The sequence below is a fragment of the Erythrolamprus reginae genome, chromosome 4 (assembly GCF_031021105.1).
Source record: "Erythrolamprus reginae isolate rEryReg1 chromosome 4, rEryReg1.hap1, whole genome shotgun sequence".
Lineage (NCBI taxonomy): Eukaryota > Metazoa > Chordata > Lepidosauria > Squamata > Dipsadidae > Erythrolamprus > Erythrolamprus reginae.
In genome coordinates, this window is record NC_091953.1 from 65479475 (window position 1) to 65500460 (window position 20986).

At 38.4% G+C, this 20986-nt stretch overlaps 1 long non-coding RNA gene across 4 annotated transcripts; it reads left to right on the forward strand.

Moving 5' to 3' along the window:
• Positions 1–25: 25 nt before the first annotated feature.
• Positions 26–8847, forward strand: LOC139166662 (uncharacterized). 4 transcript variants are annotated; one of them, XR_011559010.1, is made up of 5 exons: positions 26–274; positions 994–2827; positions 3166–3582; positions 5571–5687; positions 8516–8847. It is a non-coding gene; the product is annotated as an uncharacterized lncRNA (long non-coding RNA). The 4 variants fall into 4 exon arrangements; XR_011559009.1 differs by lacking the exons at positions 5571–5687; positions 8516–8847 and having other exon boundaries at positions 32–274; positions 994–1090; positions 2708–2827; positions 3166–3928; XR_011559008.1 differs by lacking the exons at positions 5571–5687; positions 8516–8847 and having other exon boundaries at positions 3166–3928.
• The last annotated feature ends 12139 nt before the right edge of the window (positions 8848–20986 follow it).

Genomic DNA, 20986 nt, shown 5'->3' on the forward strand with positions numbered 1-20986 from the left:
AAGAGAGACATCCAGGCGTTGCCAAGAGACGGGCTGTTCTGACGCGCGCCCAGATGGACCCGTCGCCCTGGTGACCAGGAAGGTGGGGTGACGTTTGCGCAGAGAGGAAGGCGAGGTGAAACGACCATCCCCCTCCGCTGGATTCGGAGCCACGTGATCGGTTTGTTATCATTGAGAGGGGTCGACCTTGTGGGAGCGCAGCACCTAGGATTAACCCTCCGCGCGCCGGCGCTTGGGCTGTGTTTGGTCCGCCGAGCTTCCTTCCAAAGGCCAGGTAATACTTCAGTCCTTCGGACCGTTGAAAGCCGGGCTGGGTTGAACCATTCCTTCGCGTATTTACTTTACCCAAGGCTTTGATGAGCCCCTCAAGGCACCAGAGCCCTTGAGTAAAAGGCGAACTGGGCAGGCAGCGATGTGTCACCCTTCCTGCGTCAAAATACTGTTGGATGAGAAATCTTCACGCTCCAGATCCCTGAAAGCGTATAAATGTCGCCATGCAGTAAAAACGGTGAATGACTTCGGTGTGTGTGAATCCCACCCGTTTATACGACAGAGGCAGATTTCAGCTCTTGCGGCTGGCTGTGAATTTTGAGATTAGCCATTGCAACCTATTTGGTTTTGTTTTAATTAAAAAGTTTTTATTTATAATACATTTAAAAAACATAACATATACTTAACAATATAACACAATACGGACCGATAACAAAAAGAAAGGAAAAGTACATGACAGTCTATTCAGTACAGTATATACATTGATTATTCTCTTCCCACTGATTAATTTTCCAATATCTGTTGAAGCTTGAATTGTTGAATTGATTTAGAATTTCTCCATCATAATGTCTAGCCTTTAATCTTGGTTTCCCTCTCTATCCAATTATATAATTTATAATTTATTCCAGGTTTCAAAATAATCTGTATCCAATTTGTCCTTTAGCATCAGTTTGTCCATCTCTGTGCATGTTAGAATTTTGAATATGATTTCTTCTTCTCTAGGGGCATCTTTATTTTTCCATTTCCCGGCATATAATGCAAGCTGTTTGTGAACCCACGATTCTGCAGACAAGAGGTTTCCTATGTGCAAACATTTGAGGCAAGATGAAAACCTCGGATCTGTGATTTATGATACGGCTAGTCTATTATCTGAGCCTGGCCACACTTGAAGGGATCTTAGGCTTTAGAAAAGATGCTTCCTTCAGTTTGGAGCCACTGAAGAAAATAAAAGATACAACTTTATCTTGTCCATTAAGAGAATGTAAAATCAGCAAAAAAAAGGTTTTATTTTTGCCCCGTTGTTTACTTTAGACTGTGTGGCTGCGGAATTTCTCCTGTTCGAAGCAACTTTATCTGGAAACAAAGCAGCCCAAGTTGGCAATCCATTTAAATAAATTAATTAATTAATTTGCTGCAAAAAATCTTAATACTTGCATTCAAAATGTAGCCAGTTTGCTGTTGTTAGTCCTGAAAGTTTATATAAGTAATGATTGACCATGCCTTCTAGATAGCTATCTTTTATATCTGCTAAATGAACAAATTTAATGAATATGCTAAACCAAAACACCTGATATGACCTTGTCATCTTATTCTGAATTCATTTTTAGTCATCTTGCCTCAACCCCTGCAAAGTGTATATCATCTAAATTTGCCAAGCTGTTGTTCAGTTAAGAAATTTGACAATCTGTCAGCATGCCAGAAATCCAAGCATCTATTTTAATGTGTGTCAAGCAGGAAAGAAATCCACCAAATCTTCAGATTATTATTTGGGATACTGAGTTTAGCAAGCAGCTCTTTTAATACGAGATAATCCCTTTAGCAGGATTAGAAAATTGGAAGATGTGTACAGTATATGTGTATTCCAAGTCACCTATTTTTTTCTATACACTGAATCCTTTATATTCTGTCTGTTTCTACTTTTAAGTATAACCAATTTTTAAGTATTAAGTATGGAAATGAAAGTTGCATTCATAAAAACTGTATTTTAATCATAAATAATAGATATTTACATGATCACCTTAGCTCAGACATTTGGCATGGAATCATAAATGCAATTGCTGGATAGTAGATCCTACTGAAATCAGGTGAAAGATGGCTGAGAAAGAATTTTTGTTTGTTTGTTCATTTGTTCATTTTAATTTATTGGCTTGTGAACTTCAATGGACTCTGGGCAGCATAAATACATAATATTAAGTTGTATATCCTTAACATTTTGTCTTAAATCTGAACCTGAACCTTTGGAAGGGCAGAATAACCATAGAGAAAAAAAACCCTGATCTCAGCAGAAAAGAGATTGGGGAATTTACATAATGACCTTGGGCTTCCCTTGGTGTGTTTTTCTTTTAATGGAGGTGATAATACAAACTTGATCTATGATGATCTATACAAATTTGAGAGAACCTCATGTGAAATCACAGGTAACACTGCTAAGAAATGAAACTCAGTGTTCCTCTTCCAGCACTTGAAGCCTAACAAAACAGTATGTACAAGTACAGCTGCTCCATGTGAACAATTCCCTAGAAGTTATTAAGAAGGAAATACACTTTGACAAGCGGTGCTTTATTACCTTAAAGCCCTGGAAAGATAATGTTCTTAGTTTAACCACATCTGCAGCAGTTTATTATAGACCTATCAATAACAGTTTATTAGTCAGGAAAGAAACAAAATGATAAGGACTAGCTTGGTGTAACTGGCTCACGTGCTTGTTGCCTTCCAGATATGCTGGCTAAAGTAAGCCTGGAATAAGTACCAGGCTGGGGAAAAATGAAGCAAAACAGCTTTTTCTAGATTGAGGGTTACATTGTTTTCCAGTGTCAGCACTCAGCAACATGTAAAGGTAGGACAAACTTTGTATTAATTAATTAGAATGTAAATTAAATTGAATTCACTTATACATAGTTAATAGGATTGTTCTCCAAATATCTAAGTATTTCCTCCTCCTGTTATATTAAATATTACAATTTAGTGACAGGTTTTAGGGGAAGTCTAGGAATTGCATAGGTCTTTGAGAACGCAATATGGTTCTTGAACAATTTGTTATGGAACTATTAAAGGAGTTGATTTGGAATTGCCCAAGTGTAAGCAATGGGCAAATATACTCCCTGGAATTTACTCTACTCTTTGCAAAATTTCTTTCGTTTACTGATTTTCTTTCTACTTCCTTTCCCTTTTTAGGCTGTTTGAAAGGTTTTGTGATTGTGACATCTTCAGTGATCACTCCACTGTAACTGTGGTTTTTGCAGAAGGAATGGGATAGTGGTGGTAAAACATATCCTTTGGCTTGACTGAAGCCAGTCATGGTTTGGAATATTTTGATGGTATTTACTAAATAATTTACATTGATAAAAAAACCCTGATTAAGTAACATTCCCTCTTTTCTGTCTGCTAATTTTAGTTAAATATTAATGCTGTGTTTTCAGACACTAGACATTTAGAGACCCTTTAAAAAGAAAGAAAGTGCTTTGAGGGAGGACTGTGGGCCACAGTGAAATCTGTATAGGAATGAGCCTGCCTTCTGGAAAACCGTTAAAACCTAGCTCTGCCGGCAGGCCTGGGACCATTGAGTATGATACTATCTAGATCCAGCCGAAGGTATGAATGATTTTTTTCCCTATGCGGTTTTTTCATTGTTGTTATATTGATTTTTATATGTTGTATGCCCCCCCAGAATCCAGAAGGAGTTGGGTGGCCTATAAATTAAATTTAAATTAAATTAAATTTTCCTCTCAATACTTTGTGGAGTCTTATTGATGTGTCTCTATGTGGGGTCTCTTCCAAAACTTTCAGTGGTCCGAGTTAAAGAGGTCAGATCAGATTACATACAGATCCTTGTTAGCATTATTTACAGTATGTGAATAAATAAACTTTAGGTTAAGAAAAACTCAGATGCAACAATAGTCTGACTTTTACTATCCATATTTTTTGAGTAGAATCTTACTGAAAGCAAATTGAAGCCATATAATTCATTTATGTTGGCTTTAAAACATTAACAACACTATGAACATTTGTCTCTCCAACGAACCATTAAGAGTTAAAAACAAATAGAGGATAATATTTGTTTGGGAGGTTTTTTTTCTGTAGATTTGTGTTTCTGGTTTTCTAATGTGGTCTCTGCTGATCAGGATGTCCAGGAAAGGTAGCGAGTTGTGAAGAAAACAACAACTCACTATCCTTCCTGGACATCCTGATCAGCACAGACCACAATGGAAAACTAGAAATGCAAGTCTACAGAAAAACCACCCATACTAACCAGACACTGCACCACCAAAGCAACAACCCACCCTCCCACAAGAGAATCTGCATAAGCATTTAAATAAGCCCAAACACACTAGAGCAGGGGTAGGCAAAGCTGGCTCTTGTGGACTTCAACTCCCAGAATTCCTGAGCCAATCATGTTAGCTCAGGCATTCTGGGAGTTGAACACCACATCTCATAGAAGAGCCAACTTTGCCTACCCCTGCACTAGAGCAACCTGTAACAACAGAAAAAGGAAATAGAGCATGTATACAACATATTCAAATAAATGGATATTTATACAAACTTTATCAAAAAGTCCCTGACCACTCAACCTAATGCAGCACATCCAACACAAACCCTAAAAAGAATTACACTGCCATACATCAAGAATATCTCAGAAACCACCAAGAGACTCCTACAACCACATGGAATCAGCATAGCACACAAGCCTATTAAAGCCCTTCAAAACATCCTAAGCAGACTAAAAGACCCAACAACCCAGAAGAAAAAACAGGAGTCATCTGCAACAGACAATGTGAGGACAATGCAATTAACACTCTAGGACAATGATGGCAAACCTTTATTCCCCTCAGGTGCCAAAAGAGCATGTGCGCATACTACATAATTCAATGCCTGGGGAGGGCAAAAACAGCTCCCCCTGCCTCCTGGAGGCGCCCTGGAGGCCAGAAACGGCCTGTTTTCCAACCTCAGGTGGGACCAGTAGGTGCGTGTTTCACCCTCCCTAGGCTCCAAAGGCTTCCCTGAAACTGAAGAAAGATAAAAACGCCCTCACCCATCACCCAAAGGCTCTCTGGGAGCCAAAAACACCCTCTCAGAGCCTCTGTGTGAGCCAAAAACCAGTTGGCCGGCACACACATGCAGGTTAGAGCTGAGCTAGGGCAACATCTCACATTCCAATTTGTGTAATGAAACATTTGCAAGAAAACAGGCAAGGTCAGGAGCACCAAGGACCCTAAGAGTTAGAAACAGCAGGATTCAAATGATATCTTGCTCCCAAACTACCAATAGCAACAATTTATTTCTTGGCTTTCAGTTCACAGAAAATATAAAACAAATATATGCCCCCACCCTACACTATCTATACAGGTTGAGTACATATTTCTGGCCATTTGTCAACATAAAGTGTTTCTCAATCTTGATAATCTGAAGATTTGAGGACCAACTCCAAGAATTCCTTAGCTAGCATGATGGAAGAGGCAAGAATTTTGTCAAGATCATTTATATAAGCTGAGAAAATAAACCTGACAATTTTTACAAGCATTTTGAAACTGAGTTAAAAGTTTCAGTGTGTGTGTTAATTGATCTCTCTATCCATCCCATAGCATGGTTATGTTGCAGCAGAGGATGAGCAAAGATTTACTGTCACCACAGAGCTGGGAGGCATGAGGTGGAGCCCTCAGAGGTTCTGCAACTTGGAAGAGAATTTGTGACCTATTTGGGTGAGATGTGGGGAATGATGGTAAAATTTAAATATTAAATATTGTCCGACTGTTCTCCAGTCACAAGATACCCAAAGCTAAATAAATAAATAATAGTTCAAAGCAGGGTGTGAAAGACCATCTCCAACTATAACCCTTGCATGCCCTAGTCCAGTGTTTTTCAACCAGTGTGCCGTGGCACACTAGTGTGCCGTGAGACATGGTCAGGTGTGCTGCGAAGAAGGAAGCTCAGGTTTCGGTCTCGCAACTTTTTGCTGAGAGAGAGAGAGAAAGTAAGCAAGAGAGAGAGAAAGAGAGAGAGAGAAAGCAAGAGAGAGAAAAGAGAGAAAGAGAGAGAAAGCAAGAGTGAGAGAAAAAAGAAAGAGAGAAAGAGAAAGAAAGAAAGAGAGAAAGAAAGAGAGAGAGAAAGAAAGCAAGAGAGAAAGAGCAAAGGAGAGGAAGGGAGAGAGAGAGAGAGAGAAATGAGCAAAAAGAGGAGGGAAAAAAGAGAAATGAGAAAATGATTGAGACAGAGAATGAGAGGAAAGAGAGAGAAACAAAAGAGAGAGAGAAGTGACTCTTGATTTAAAGCTTATGATAAAAAGCACCCAAAGAATAAGAGAGAAAAAAACCCCAGCCCTCACCTGTTTTTGAAAAGGGTTCCAGAATGTGTACACACACACACACACACACACAAGGGGGGGAGGAGACAGGGATGGAAAAAGAGAGGAGAGTGTCTTAGGGTGTCATTTTGTGTCATTTTGGTTGGTGGTGCGCCCCAAGATTTTGTAAATGTAAAAAATGTGCTGTGGCTCAAAAAAGGTTGAAAATCACTGCCCTAGCCACACCCATGCCTGGCTTAGCAAAAGGGGGGGGGAGAGTCCTGATAAGTCATATAACATCACTGTGACAACTTGAGTTTGACAGCTCTGTTCTATGGGAATCTGAAACAAATTTCATTGTTTTTAAAAAAATCAAAATCAAGCAAGAGGAGAGAAAAAGTGGCAAACATGCACTTTGCAGAAAGCTCTCACTATGGCTTTGAAAGAAAAGGTCTTAACCCATTGTTTCTCTGGCTGTTCTACTCTTGCCGCACAATTATTTTGTGCCTCTCGGAAATTCATCAATATTTTTAATCTGGCCTTTAACTAGCCGTAGTTACTGTGTTTCTTTGGACAGAAAAACTACTTAACACTAAGTTTGCTGGGTCATGTTTCTAAACAAATGTTTATTTTTTATGTTTTAAAATTATTTTATCAGTTCACGTTATTTTAAAGCAATTGGGAAACAAAGTAGGTTTTTCCGTGTTTTACTCAAAATATTTTTTTTAAAAGTTCATAAGCATGTTTGTACTTTTAAAATAACAAGGCACCATTTATTTAAAACAAACAAAACCAAATTTCCATTTAGAAATTGTGTGGTTGATGTTTTGTTTCCTTGCACATGGCAGTGTCTGTAGAATCTTATTTGGAACTCCTTGTCATCAAGGTTTTCTTTGGAGCTATATAATTATAATTGCATAATTCGTATGACGTATTATTCCTTACAATACATGATGCTGTTCATAGTTTATTGTGCAATTTATGGGTTCCTGCACTCCAAAGCATACCATTGGGATAGGAGAAGGTTAGGATTAGCATTAATGTTTTAAATGTGAAATTTACTGCTAAAAAAGTTTAAACAGCTTCTGTGACTCCTTTATCAACATTTGTGCAAAAGTTCTCCTCTTTTGTGTCTTGAATTTCTTCTTTCTTATACTTCAAAAGAACATTATTTCTCAAACCAGGAGGGCTCTGTGCACTATTATATGGAGCACCATAATCTGCTTGAAGCATATTCTGTTTCAAAGATGGCCATTTAAAAAATTAGTATGACCCTGGTAAACAATGTATTTTGGCAGCTGTGTAAATAAAAAATAAACAAATTCACTATTTTATTATGCCAACAAACCACTTGATTAAATTTTCATAGAACTTTAGCAGGCATCTAGGGGTCACAAATAACAACTAAAGAACTCAACAATCCAATTTTGCATAAAATATGAAGGACAAGGAAGAGCCTTAGTGTTTAATTGTAAAATGTTTAATTGTGTGTGTGTGTGTGTGTGTGTGTGTGTCAAGCCTGTGTGAGTTCTATTTATGCAATATTAACATTTAGCACAAGTTAAGGTTACTTTTATTTTTTTGTTTGAATTTTTTATTGTTTTTCATTTTTGAGCATCATAAAAGTTTAACACAGTTCTACACCGATTCAGGTTATTACTACTTAATATACTATACACAATATACATTTGTTTCATATGTTTACAAAGTTCCATATTTTCATCATTTCACTTTGTTTTACATTTCCTTCTTTTTCTTTCTCTTAGCCCGACTGTACCATCTATTCCATACTTCATAATATTCTGAATTATTTTGACCTTTTGAATTTGATAGATAGTCTGTCTATCTCAGCACACCTGTATATATTTTTTCCATTAATATATTCTCCGGTGGTGTTTGATTATTCTTCCAAATTTGAGCATATACTATCCTCGCTGCCATAAAAATATGCATAATTAAATATTGTATATTTTTGGGGTAGCGTTTCCTCATAAAACCCAGCAAAAAGAATTCAGGAGTAAATTCCAAGTTACTTTTAATATGTCCCAAAAGGTAATGTGTGTGCAATTAAGCCTAGTACATGTGAAGTTGTGTTTGGTTTTAGACACTGCTGATCTTCATGTGTGCAAAATGGAGAAAAGGAAGATTCTGTCAGATGAAAAAAGTACACTGTGACATACATTTAATTATGTTTTTATCATTTCCTGTAAAATTTCATTACTATACACATAAAATTATGTTTTTAAGATTTTCACTGTCTACTTCCATTGGAGTTGAACCCATTACTGCATTCAGTAGCCAAAGTTGGCTAATGCTGTGGGATTCACTAACTCTACTAATCGAGTCTAAATGTATTTGGACAACAGATAGATTCTTTCCCAGTATGGTAAGATATATTGTATTTATAGTAAGCACGCTATGTAGATGTAGTTATATATTTAAATTAGAATGTGCAGATTTTATATAAACCTTTTGGGTCTTTTTGTTTGTGTGGTGATGCATTTCTGTTTTAGAGGAGACAATCTCACTTGTATTTCTCTATCTTTGTCTGTATAACCCTAACTCTCTCGTCTTGCTCTCTACTCTCCATCTATCATTTTTTTTTGTTATCATATTGATGTATTCTGTTATGTTCTTTTTCATTGTTTATTTTATAGTTCTATTACGGTATTTTACTTCTGTTTCATTGTTTTCTTTTTATTGTTATAAGGTTCTAGACAGCAAGATAGTTGGCAAATAAATTTTAATAATAATAATAATAATCTGTGCAGGCAAAATCCGAGTTTTCGGAGAGGGGCGGCATACAAATCCAAATAATAAATAAATAAATAAATAAATATTTTTGCATCTATAGCTACTGAAACTTCAGTGCGTTTGGAACTCTTTTTCTGTTTCCTTGGGAAGTGAAACCACATATGTGTTTTAGTATAATGATTCCATGCCCACAGGTATGAGAAAAGCATATTCATCAGTGACCATTACATTTGTCCCGCAGGAATAGATTCCAGTAGCTAGATTATTTATAAATATGTTTAGTGAAATGTGTCAATTTCTCATTGGTTTAATTCATTCATGTGCCATTTATTTTAGAAATAACATATAGCTGGCCACCTTATAACCGATTCTAGACAACTCCCAATACATTACAAAACCATTACAAATAGAAATGTAAATAATTATACATTACACTTTGAGGCACGCACAAGGGTAACCTTTTCCCTAAAAGTTTTTTTTTTAAATGTTATCTGGTCATTTCCACATCCTAGAATACCTTGACATGAACCTGATCTCCTTGTACATAACGTCCATGTAGAGATAATGGAGAAGGGCTTTTATTTATCCCTATCTCTATTTGGAAATACAATTTTACCATTAGAAGATGGAAATGGAATATAAATATTTCATAGATAGATAGATAGATAGATAGATAGATAGATAGATAGATAGATAGATAGATAGACAGACAGACAGACAGACAGACAGACAGACAGACAGACAGACAGACAGACAGACAGACAGACAGACAGACAGACTAAATCCATTCAATTTCTGGGTTGCCAGAAAAGTTACAAAGACCATGGGATTTTGTCTGCAATACTGTACTGTTGTGCAGTCTTCTAAGCTTCTGCCTTTTTAAAAAATGAGTTTGAATTATGTTCCCTTTATTAAACCATTTCCCCCCAAAAAAGTTACTGATGTATTTTTAAATTTGTACGTTTAATTGTGATGCAATTAATATCCTTTCCCCATATAATTATTCCCCGTTCATATTCAGTTCTTGGTGGTTATAGTCAACATGATCAGCCAACATAGGATTGCTCAATGTATGCCAACAGACATTGCTTGTTTTTTTATTTCTGTATTAGTTTGGAAAATAAAATGATTGGCTAGTGTCTGGGTTGCATCATCCAACACTGCTACTTGGACAGCTGCTTTAGTAGTAAGAGAAACATAAAGGCTGATCTGGAATTCAAGATTTGGAGGTTCTGAACACATGTTTTGGAGTATCTATTTTTCAGTCTTTTGTCACTGCTTGAAAATGAAATAAAACAACATTCATTTGTTTCATTCACTTTATTTACATTCACAATATTTATATTGTAGATAGGTTTTTCTGGAGTTAAATTGCAATGTTTGCTGAGATATTATTAAATACATAAATAAAAATAAATGTCCAAGTTTATAAAAATCAAGGAGCAACAGAATTTCAAAGCATTTTATTTTTGCCTGATATGATCGTCCAAGAGATCAAATAAAATAGCTAAGGAAGACATTGCTGCAATAAAGCATCCTTTTAAATTATCCACATTTAACAAAAGCAATGGATTGTTTCTAGAATTTCTTTTTTGTGGTGGAACTATTCACTAGAATTCCAGGCCTGCCTTGGAATTTTATCTTCCCCATGGCCTCCAGTGTCATCCCCCATGTCACTTGAGTTGGTTCTTCAATTTTCTGAAGCAGATTTTTAGGGAGCGAACAGGGCAGCAGGAAGGACAGGATCACAAGTTATTTACAAAGAGAAAATTACCTTTTATTTTAAAATTATCCATCTCATTTACAAGAGATAATTCAAAATCATACCCAATGTATACTATTCCTTGTTGTGATTTACAGTACATCCTTTACAACTACGTGTGTGTGTGTGTTTTCGTAGATTTTCATTTTGTATGTAGATTGTTCTGAGTTTAATATTTTAATATTTTGAGTGTGTGTGTATATATATAGAGAGAGAGAGAAAGAGAGGGAGGGAGAGGGAGAGAGTGAGTATGTGTGTACGTATGTACATACATATATACAGACAGACAGACAGACAGACAGACAGACAGACATACAGTACATACATATACATACTGAGTTTCTCTGAAAATAAGACCCTGAAATAAGTGCTTGGCCTTATTGCCATGCATTCAAAAGCCCAATTGGGCTTATTATCAGGGGGTGTCTTATTTTGGGGGAAACAGGGTATGCACACAGACTACATGTCAATGCTTTAAACTGAGCTTAATTTCGCTACAGTTTACCCCAACTACTTATGTGGAAGTAGCTACAAGCAATATTCATAGGATTGTAATGTGAATCCTGACATCGGTGTCATGAGTTCCAAAATTTTTGCATCGTGCTGACACACATTTTCTGTTTCTTCTTCTCTTTTTGTGCTGATAAAGTATTACTGGCTTTGTGTCATTGATAATGCCACAGATTATGTAACTTCTTTTTTTCAGTGGATCGCCCACTTACTCAATAATAATGGAGACCATTCTCAATTAACAATTTAGGTTGTGGTAATATACCCCTGGGATATTTGGTACATTGGTATTTTAAACAATTAAGGCCTTGTATGTGCTTTTTCTTACCTTTGGTAAGTCTTTGGTTTATGGCAGTATATAAATATGAAAAATAAATAAAACAAAATCAAGTCTGTAAATATTTTTATGAAAATATTGCATCATGTCCGTCCTCATAGTATTTAGAAGGGAGGGATTCCAGGAAACCATAATATGATTTCCTAAAATACTTCTGTAGAACTTTCTGGAGCTGCGTAAAACTTTCTTCCAGTTTAACGTATCATTTTATGTCATTTGTTCATTGGACACTGAATACAGTGGCTTGATTCCAATTTAATTTTACAATGTAAAAAATTTCATTCTAGAAAGCTGATTAGAAATGCTTGCTTGTGATAGTAAACTTAGCTGCAGAAGAATATCACACACACACACACCTCTCTCCCCCCCCCTCTCTCTCTCACACACACACACACATAAAATTTATTAGCCACCCATCTTACCAAAAGATAAGCCTCTGAGCTGCTTACACTATTAAAAAAACTACAAAGCCTAATGATGTAAATACAGTGATACCTTGTCTTACAAACTTAATTGGTTCCGGGACGAGGTTCTTAAGGTGAAAGGTTTGTAAGACGAAACAATGTTTCCCATAGGAATCAATGGAAAAGCGATTAATGCGTACAATCCCAAAATTTACCCCTTTTGCCAGCCAAAGCCTCCGTTTATGCGCTGCTGGGATTCCCCTGAGGCTCCCCTCCATGAGAAACCCCACCTCCGGACTTCCGTGTTTTTGCGATGCTGCAGGGGAATCCCAACAGGGGAATCCCAGCATCGCAAAAACGAGCGCTTTGCTGGCAACGGAAGTCCGGAGGTGGGGTTTGCCAGCGAAGGGAGCATCAGTGAAATCGCAGCATCGCAAAAACACTGAAATCCTTGAAAACCCACCTCCGGACCTCTGTGTTTTTGCGATGCTGCAATTTCACTGATGCTCCCCTCGCTGGGAAACCCCACCTCTGGACTTCTGTTGCCAGCAAAGCGCCCATTTTTGTGCTGCTGGGATTCCCCTGCTGGGATTTCCCTGCAGAATCACAAAAACATGGAAGTCCAGAGGTGGGAATTCCCATGGAGGGGAGCCTCAGGGGAATCCCAGCAGTGCAAAAACGGGTGTTTCTCTGGCAACGGAAGTCCAGAGGCAGAGCATCTCAGCAGCGGCGGTGGGTTTGTAAGGTGAAAATAGTTTGTAAGAAGAGGCAAAAAATCTTAAACCCCGGGTTTGTATCTCGAAAAGTTTGTATGACGAGGCGTTTGTAAGACGAGGTATCACTGTACAATATTATAACATTCCAGATAATATAAGAATATACCGTAAATCATGCCCTATTGGATAATTATTTCGGTCTATTTTTCCCAATATTCTTTCCACTTTGGAAAATGTTAAGGAATGAATGAAATATTAGGCAATTTAAGGTGCTCTCTCAATATAGAAGCTTTGTCTTCCTTTGCTTTTTTTCACTTTGGGGAAGGTGATGAAATATCAGTGTAGTCGCAGTTAAATGCTATCGATGTCTTACAGTGGCAGCTCCCTGAGGAATGGAATGGAGGTGATATTGGAGGGTAAGCCTTTAAGCCTTGCCTATTGCTCTGTCCATTGGAATTTCCCAAGCATATCAGCCCCTGGGAATAGATACTGTATGTACTATATATAAATCCTACAAAGAAGAAGAATATAACATTCATATTAAGGTGAATAGTACAGCACTATATTGTTGCATCTAATGTCATGCAATCTTCGACAAGATCGCTAATATAATTGTCACAATGCTAGTGTTTTTGTCATTGAAGCAATGGCGATATAAACCACTAGCAAGACAATAGGCTGCAAGGAGAGATGTAGCAATAGAAGCAGGAGAGGGGGATTCTGATCCTGCTGCATAGAGCGCTAGTGTGACCACATTTGGAATACTATGTTCAGTTCTGGAGACCTCACCTACAAAAAGATATTGATAAAATTAAATGGGTCCAAAGACGGGCTACAAAATGGTGGAAGGTCTTAGAAACATAGAAGATCAATCTTCTATGTTTCTCTAGAAAATAAAGTGAAAAACTCAATTTGCACCCAATGAATCTATTCCACTAAATACCCCCCCCCCCAAACCATGTGGGAATGTCAGTACCTGATTAAGAATTCTGTTTCTAAAATTACATTTCAGAAACTTTATCACAAATTTGAAAAATGTATTAAACAGGGATAAACAAGATGATTGTTAGCTTTTTTTAGATATGAAAAGTTCTCTGCAATTGATTCCATTTTCCTGTTATAGGTAGTCCTCACTTAACAATGGCAACTGGGATTGGGACTGGAATTTCTAGAAGTAGGTGGTTGTAAATGACCGTGCTGCACATAACCACGCTGTTTGGCAACAGAATTCTAGCATTTCTGGTTGCCATTGGTTAAGTGAATAACTGCAGGTCATTAAATAAGGTTGTCGTGTGCTCACCATGTGTGACTATCTGCCGGTTTTCCTCTAATTTTGCTGGTAGGAAGGTGTCAAAGATGGTCATAAATGACCGGGGGATTACAGGGCTATAGGACGACTACAACATAATTGTGACCCAGATTTCAAGGGCCTAGCTCATGACCACAGGTAGTCTGCAACTGCCATAAGTATAAGGACTGATCCTAAGTATCACTCATTCAGCTCCATAAATTCAAATTGAATGAGTGGTTATTAAACAAGGACCACCTATACAGTAGAACCCCGACTTACAAGACTAATTAGTTCCGGAAGGAGGCTCGTAAGTCGGAACGCTCGTATGACGAAACATTGTTTCCCATAGGAAACAATGTAAAGTCAATTAATCCGTGCAACAACAAAAAAAAACCGCTGCCGCCGAACGCGGAAGTTAGCGTTCGGCTTCAGGAGACAGCTGCGAAGCGGTGCGGGTGTTTTAAAACGTCGCTGCCGGCCTGGGGGGTTCGGGGGCTTCCCCCCGAGCCCCCCAGGCCGGCTGCCACGTTTTAAAACACGCGTGCCGCTTCGCAGCTGTCTCCTGAAGCCGAACGCGGAAGTTAGCGTTCGGCTTCAGGAGACAGCTGCGAAGCGGCGCGCGTGTTTTAAAAGGTTGCAGCCGGCCTGGGGGGCTTGCCAGCACCCCCCCGAGCCCCCCAGGCCGGCTGCAACCTTTTAAAACACGCGGGATACGAGCGCCAAGGAGCTGTCTCCTGAAGCCGAACGCGCTCGTATCCCGAATGTGAGCTCGGGAGGCGAACAAAAATGTCGCTCCCCTCCCAGCTCTTATCTCGAGTAGCTCGTAAGTAGAGGTTCCACTGTATTTGTATACTCAAAATAGATAATATATATTCCTGCACAGATGTTTATTACACCATCCTTCTGTTGCACGTATGCAAGTGTTTACAAATGCCATTTATTTGTTACCCTTTACCAAAAATTCAATCCGTAAAGTGTGATTATAAAAATAAAGTTATAATAAAACATGAAAATGTTCACAGAAATATCCATTAAATATCTATTAAAATGTTATCTTGATAGCTGTTCCAAACAACATATTATATACAGTATTATAGAATTGAAGTGTATACGTTTTCAAGAGAACACTGGGATTGATAAACTCCAAAGTCTAATGAACTACATGAATAATATCAAGATTAAGTCACGATTAATCTTTTAACTGCTCCACCAAGAGATAAATATTATGGTGGATGTTACCAAATACTAAATTGCAGTCTTTGAGGTCATTAGTTTTGTTCTTTGCTGAAGCAGTCGTCAACAAGCAGAAACTCATATTCTGGCATGTGACACAAATGGATGAAAGTCTAAAATAAGCATTATGTTTCACATGACTGAAGGAAATAGAAGAAGAAGAAGACATAGAAAAGCTGGCTGGATGAGATCAAGTTTCTTGGAAGAGTTATTTCAAAGTATGAAAATGAAGCAAAATGATGAGCATTTGTCCATACATTAATCAGTTGCTTTGGAAAATAGCTTGGCCCCTTCCATTCTGTGGCAGCTCCTCAAATATTGGAACAATGCTATCATGTTTCCCCTGGTCATTCTTTTCACTAGATTAGCCATGCTAAGTACTTGCAACCATTCATCATATCTTTCAGCCTCCAGTCCTCTAATCATCTTGGTTGCTCTTCTTGGTACTTTTCGCATAATCTCAACATCTTTTTTTATAGTGTGGTGACCAAAACTGGATGCAACTCTGTGTTTGATGTAGTTACAATGTAGCTCTAAAAGTACTTATGATGATTATCCTGCCTGCCAGCTTTCTAGAGATTGCCATACCCACTATACAGTGATACCTTGTCTTACAAACTTAATTGGTTCCGGGACAAGGTTCTTAAGGTGAAAGGTTTGTAAGACGAAACAATGTTTCCCATAGGAATCAATGGAAAAGCGATTAATGCGTGCAAGCCCAAAATTCACCCCTTTTGCCAGCCGAAGTGCCCGTTTTTGCACTGCTGGCATTACCCTGAGGGTCCCCTCCATGGGAAATCCCACCTCCGGACTTCTGTGTTTTTGCAATGCTGCAGGGGAATCCCAGCAGGGGAATCCCAACATTGAAAAAACAAGCGCTTCACTGGCAACAGAAGTCCAGATGTGGGGTTTCCCAGCGAAGGGAGCATCAATGAAATCGCAGCATCGCAAAAACACCGGAGTCCTCGAAACCCCAACTCTGGACTTCTGTGTTTTTGCAATGCTGTGATTTCGCTGAGGCTCCCCTCGCTGGGAAACCCCACCTCCAGACTTCTGTTGCCAATGAAGCATGTGTTTTTCCGCTGCTGGGATTCCCCTGCAGCATCACAAAAACACGGAAGTCCAGAAGTGAGGTTTCCCATGGAGAGGACCCTCAGGGGAATCCCAACAGCGCAAAAACGGGCGCTTCACTGGCAACAGAAGTCCAGAGGCGGGGCATCCCAACTGCGGCAGTGGGTTTGTAAGGTAAAAATAGTTTGTAAGAAGAGGCAAAAAAATCTTAAACCCTGAGTTTGTATCTCTAAAAGTTTGTAAGATGAGGCGTTTGTAAGATGAGGTATCACTGTATTTGTTATTATACTTAGTATACATGTGCCATGAGACGATGAAACAAAATGTGGATAGCCTTCTTTTTTTATCTACATTACATCCAATAGAAGTACTTATTTTTATATAAATTCTTAATACAGTGGTACCTCTACTTACGAACTTAATTCGTTCCATGACCAGATTCATAAGTAGAAAAGTTTGTAAGAAGAAGCAATTTTTCCCATAGGAATCAATGTAAAAGTGAATAATGCGTGCAAATCCATTAGGAAAATCAAAAACTTTAGAAGCGAGGCAAATCGACGGTGGGGAGAGGCAGCAAAGGGGGACGTATGGATAAAGTAAGGCTAGCGGGGTTCTTGGAGGGCAGCAAAAGAGGGCGGGGGATAAAGCAAGGCAAGCGGGGTGCTTGGAGAGGCAGCAAAAGGGGACGTATAAAGGGAGAAATGGGATGGGGTGGTTGGACAAGCAGGGAAAGGGGACGTATGAAGAGAGAAATGGGAGGGGGGGTTGGACAAGCAAGGAAAGGGGACGTATGAAGAGAGAAATGGGAGGGGGGGTTGGACAAGCAAGGAAAGGGGACGTATGAATGGAAAATGGAAGGGGGCGGTTGGACAAGCAGGGAAAGGGGACATATGGAGAAAGCAAGGCTAGCGGGGTGTTTGGAGGGGCAGCGAAAGGGGGCAGGTGGATGCCTTGCTTCCTCCATTCGTTCCCTTTCGCTGCCCTCCAAGCACCCCGCTAACCTTGCTTTATCCACCCACCACCCTGGGATGGCTGTGGAAAGCTTCTCGGATGCGCCGTTTTCTAGCAGAAGGGAGGGGGGTGGGGACCCCATGCAGCAAAGCCTGGCTCCAGTTCCCTTGAGATCATCAGAAGCTGCAAACATAAAAGCACTTATTTTGGCCGCTGCCTGCAGCAGCAACAGCCAAGAGAAGCGAAGGTTCGTAAGTTGAAAATGGTTCGTGAGAAGAGGCAAAAAAACCTCGGTTCGTATCTCAAAACGTTCGTACCTAGAGGCATTCATAAGTAGAGGTACCCCTGTACACTAATCAAATGGTCCTAATGTTGCATTCTCTCTATATATTTATTTTTCATTTCTAATATTTGCATAAGTAGACTAAATACAAGGGGTTAGTGAATTACTGAAATATTTCCTTTCCATCATATTTTAATTACCTTAAAATCAATATAAAATCAAAACCCTAAATTGAGCATAGAGGCAACATGGAAAAAACACAGTACTGCCCCCTATATAAATAACTCCTGATCTTTTTGGTTAAAGTAATACTTAGACCAACCGTTCAGTTTGCTTACTTGGTAAAGTGTGGCTGAGGGATGAAAGGGATGGGGAGAGGAGGGAAGATATAGATATTGAGGCATCATCACAATGAGAAGAGTTTCAAAAGATAGGTAAGTAATTTACCGAAACAGGTTTCTTTCCTCTGGAAAATGTACAAAGTGGTTTCTGTCTGTATAAATATTGAACAATGCACCTTCCTAGCACAAGAAGCAAAATTATTGATCTCTTGTTAAGGTACATTTTATTCAGTTGGATTTCTACTCAAGCATCATTTTCAACAATGCATCATAAACTCCCCTGCTATATTGGGTGCCTTTTTTTAAGCCCTGGTCATCCATCTCTCTCTCATCTACTGTAGTAGTAACATTTTCCAACATAATTATCAAAATCAACATTCAAGCAAGAAAAGTTATTATTTTTAAAATAACAGTTAAAGTCGCTAGAATTAAAAGGGAGGAAAAATATAGAATATTTTAGAATAGAATATAGAAAAAATTATAGAATAGATAACACCCATTCACAAATACCTTGATTATTACTGTATTATGCAACAATGAAGAGCAAAGCAAAATTTTGGACTGGTGCTGAATTGTCACTCTACATGCATTATTATCAGTACAGTAATTTTTGAAATTAGAAAGAAGCAGTTAATTTCTGTATCTTCCTAAATTAAAATATTGCAGTAATCTTTAGAGTTGTGTCAAGCCTACACTTTTCACAGAACTATTCTAAGAATTGACAAAAGTTTCAGTTTTTCTAACTTCAGTTTGCTAGGGTTTGCATCATGTTTTACTTTTTTAAAGCCCATGTGAAATTTCGATCAATCAAAATAGAGCTGGAGGGACTTTATAGGTCTTCTAGTCTTGCCCCCTGCTCAAGAGGGAGAAGTATACCATTTCAAACAGGTGGTGGCTGTCCAGTCTTTTCTTTAAAATCTGTTTAAAAAGTGATGAAGCATCTAGGACTTCTAAAGGTCTGTCAGAATCCAAACTTTAGAAACAACCACAAAGTCCTAACAAACAACCATGGAAAGCATTGAAACAAAATTAGAAGTACAACTACTGCATGCCTAGAATCACGGCTAACATACCTACAACCATGTTTTGCATCCTTGGGGGAAAAAAATCCAAGCACAGGAAAATGCAAGTCCAACCACTCCACCACCACCATCTCAACCACTACCCCAACCACAAGGACTTACCAACTGAACCACTGAAATCTCCACTATAGTCAAAGACATCATCGAGTAAAAATGTCATAATGCAATTCTATTTGGACTAGAAGAAAATGACAAGTCTGACATCACAAAAGTTCTTATCATCAGCAACCATCATATGCAAACCATTACCACTGAAGATATCAAAGTTTCCAGAGATAGCCCTGAGTACAAGAATAACGATGGCTCGGTGCCTCCCCTGATTCTGCAGAGTGTGTAACAAGTCCAGCAAGTAACTATTTATCTACACTATAAACTCCATTGCCAGAAACAATACCAATCACAACAAACATAGATCCAGACCGGATCTATCTCTATTACAACGCACCCGCTCCTGTGAACTCCGCGCAGAACTCAAGAGACAACTAGATCTAGGTGAAACAAACTTATACATAGATTATTGTATTGAACGCATCAAAAACAAGACTCGCAATCCATCCCACAACATCCATTCCACCATCCCTCCAAAGTAAATCAACATCCCACACACCACTAACAAAGACTGAGAAAATGTGCCTCTTACTTCCTCAATCCAATCGAATACTAACCTCAAATGCAAACTAATCAATTCAAAAAGCATAATTAACAAGATGTCTGAATTACTACTACTACTACTAAACACTGACACCTTTGACATTTTTGTCTGCGAAACATGGCTAAATTCATCCCTCCCTGACAGCAAGAAACTACCTTTAACTTGTTTTCCGGTCTGACCGTGAAACCTGCAGAGGAGGCAGAGTAGCTATATTCTACAAAAAGACACTAAACCTAAAAAGCATCCAAGTTACACATGATCTCACCCTTCCCAAAACCATCGTCTGTGATCTATCCTTAAATGCCACACTTTGCTTCCTACTTTGTTATAGAACCCCAGACTATGATATCACACATGCAAACAAATTAACCTCACCGGTAGCTGCTCACATTGTCTTTCTTGGAGACCTCAATCTACCTCACATTAACTGGACCCTAAACAAATGCATGACTGAATCTTTCCATACAACCCTATTAGAAAATCCTTCATATTTTCTAATCTTTAATCTTGGTTCTCCTCTCTATCCAGTTATATAATTTGTTCCAGTTTTTGTAATAATCCTTATCTAATTTGTCCTTTAACATTGGTCTGTCCATTTCTGCATGTTAGTATTTTAAATAAAATTTCTTCTGTAGGAGCAACAGAATCACAGCATGATTGACTTTAGCCTCAATCTACATCATTGCATGAATCATTTTAATAATAGGACACCCAAGTACAACTTTTAAAAAGCCAACTATGAATTCGTAGACACCAACCTCTCAACATTTGACTGGTAAACTCTATTCTCTGGTTTTAGCAATGCCGATGACCTCTATAACATCTTCTTGCTCAAAGTCAAAAGAACTATCAGATTACACGTCCCACTAATAACACCATAACCAAGAGAAACAAACTACTCATTTATTGATATGAAAGCTACAATGCAAAAAAAAAATCGCTCTGGTGAAAAAGAAACACAGGCTATGTAGCCAACTTCAAAAACCACTACAATATATTTGGTGGCATATACAGTATATGCCACCAAATAAAGACAGAATGCTTCAACTATCACAGCAAACAAGAGGAAAATCTTCTGTGCACCAAATCCAATCACACCTTCTACAACTTTGTAAGTAAGAAACTCAAGGACATGAGACCCATCCCACCACTAAAAGGATTCAACAACAAAGAATGCTACGATGAAGCAGCCAAAGCCAGCCTCTTCAACACATTCTTTTGCTCACTCTTTGTAAGCAGCAACGGCTCATGCCCCAAATTCCCTAGTCATACCACAAATACAACAATTTAACACGAATAGACTTCACTGAAAGTAACATTGAAAAAGCACT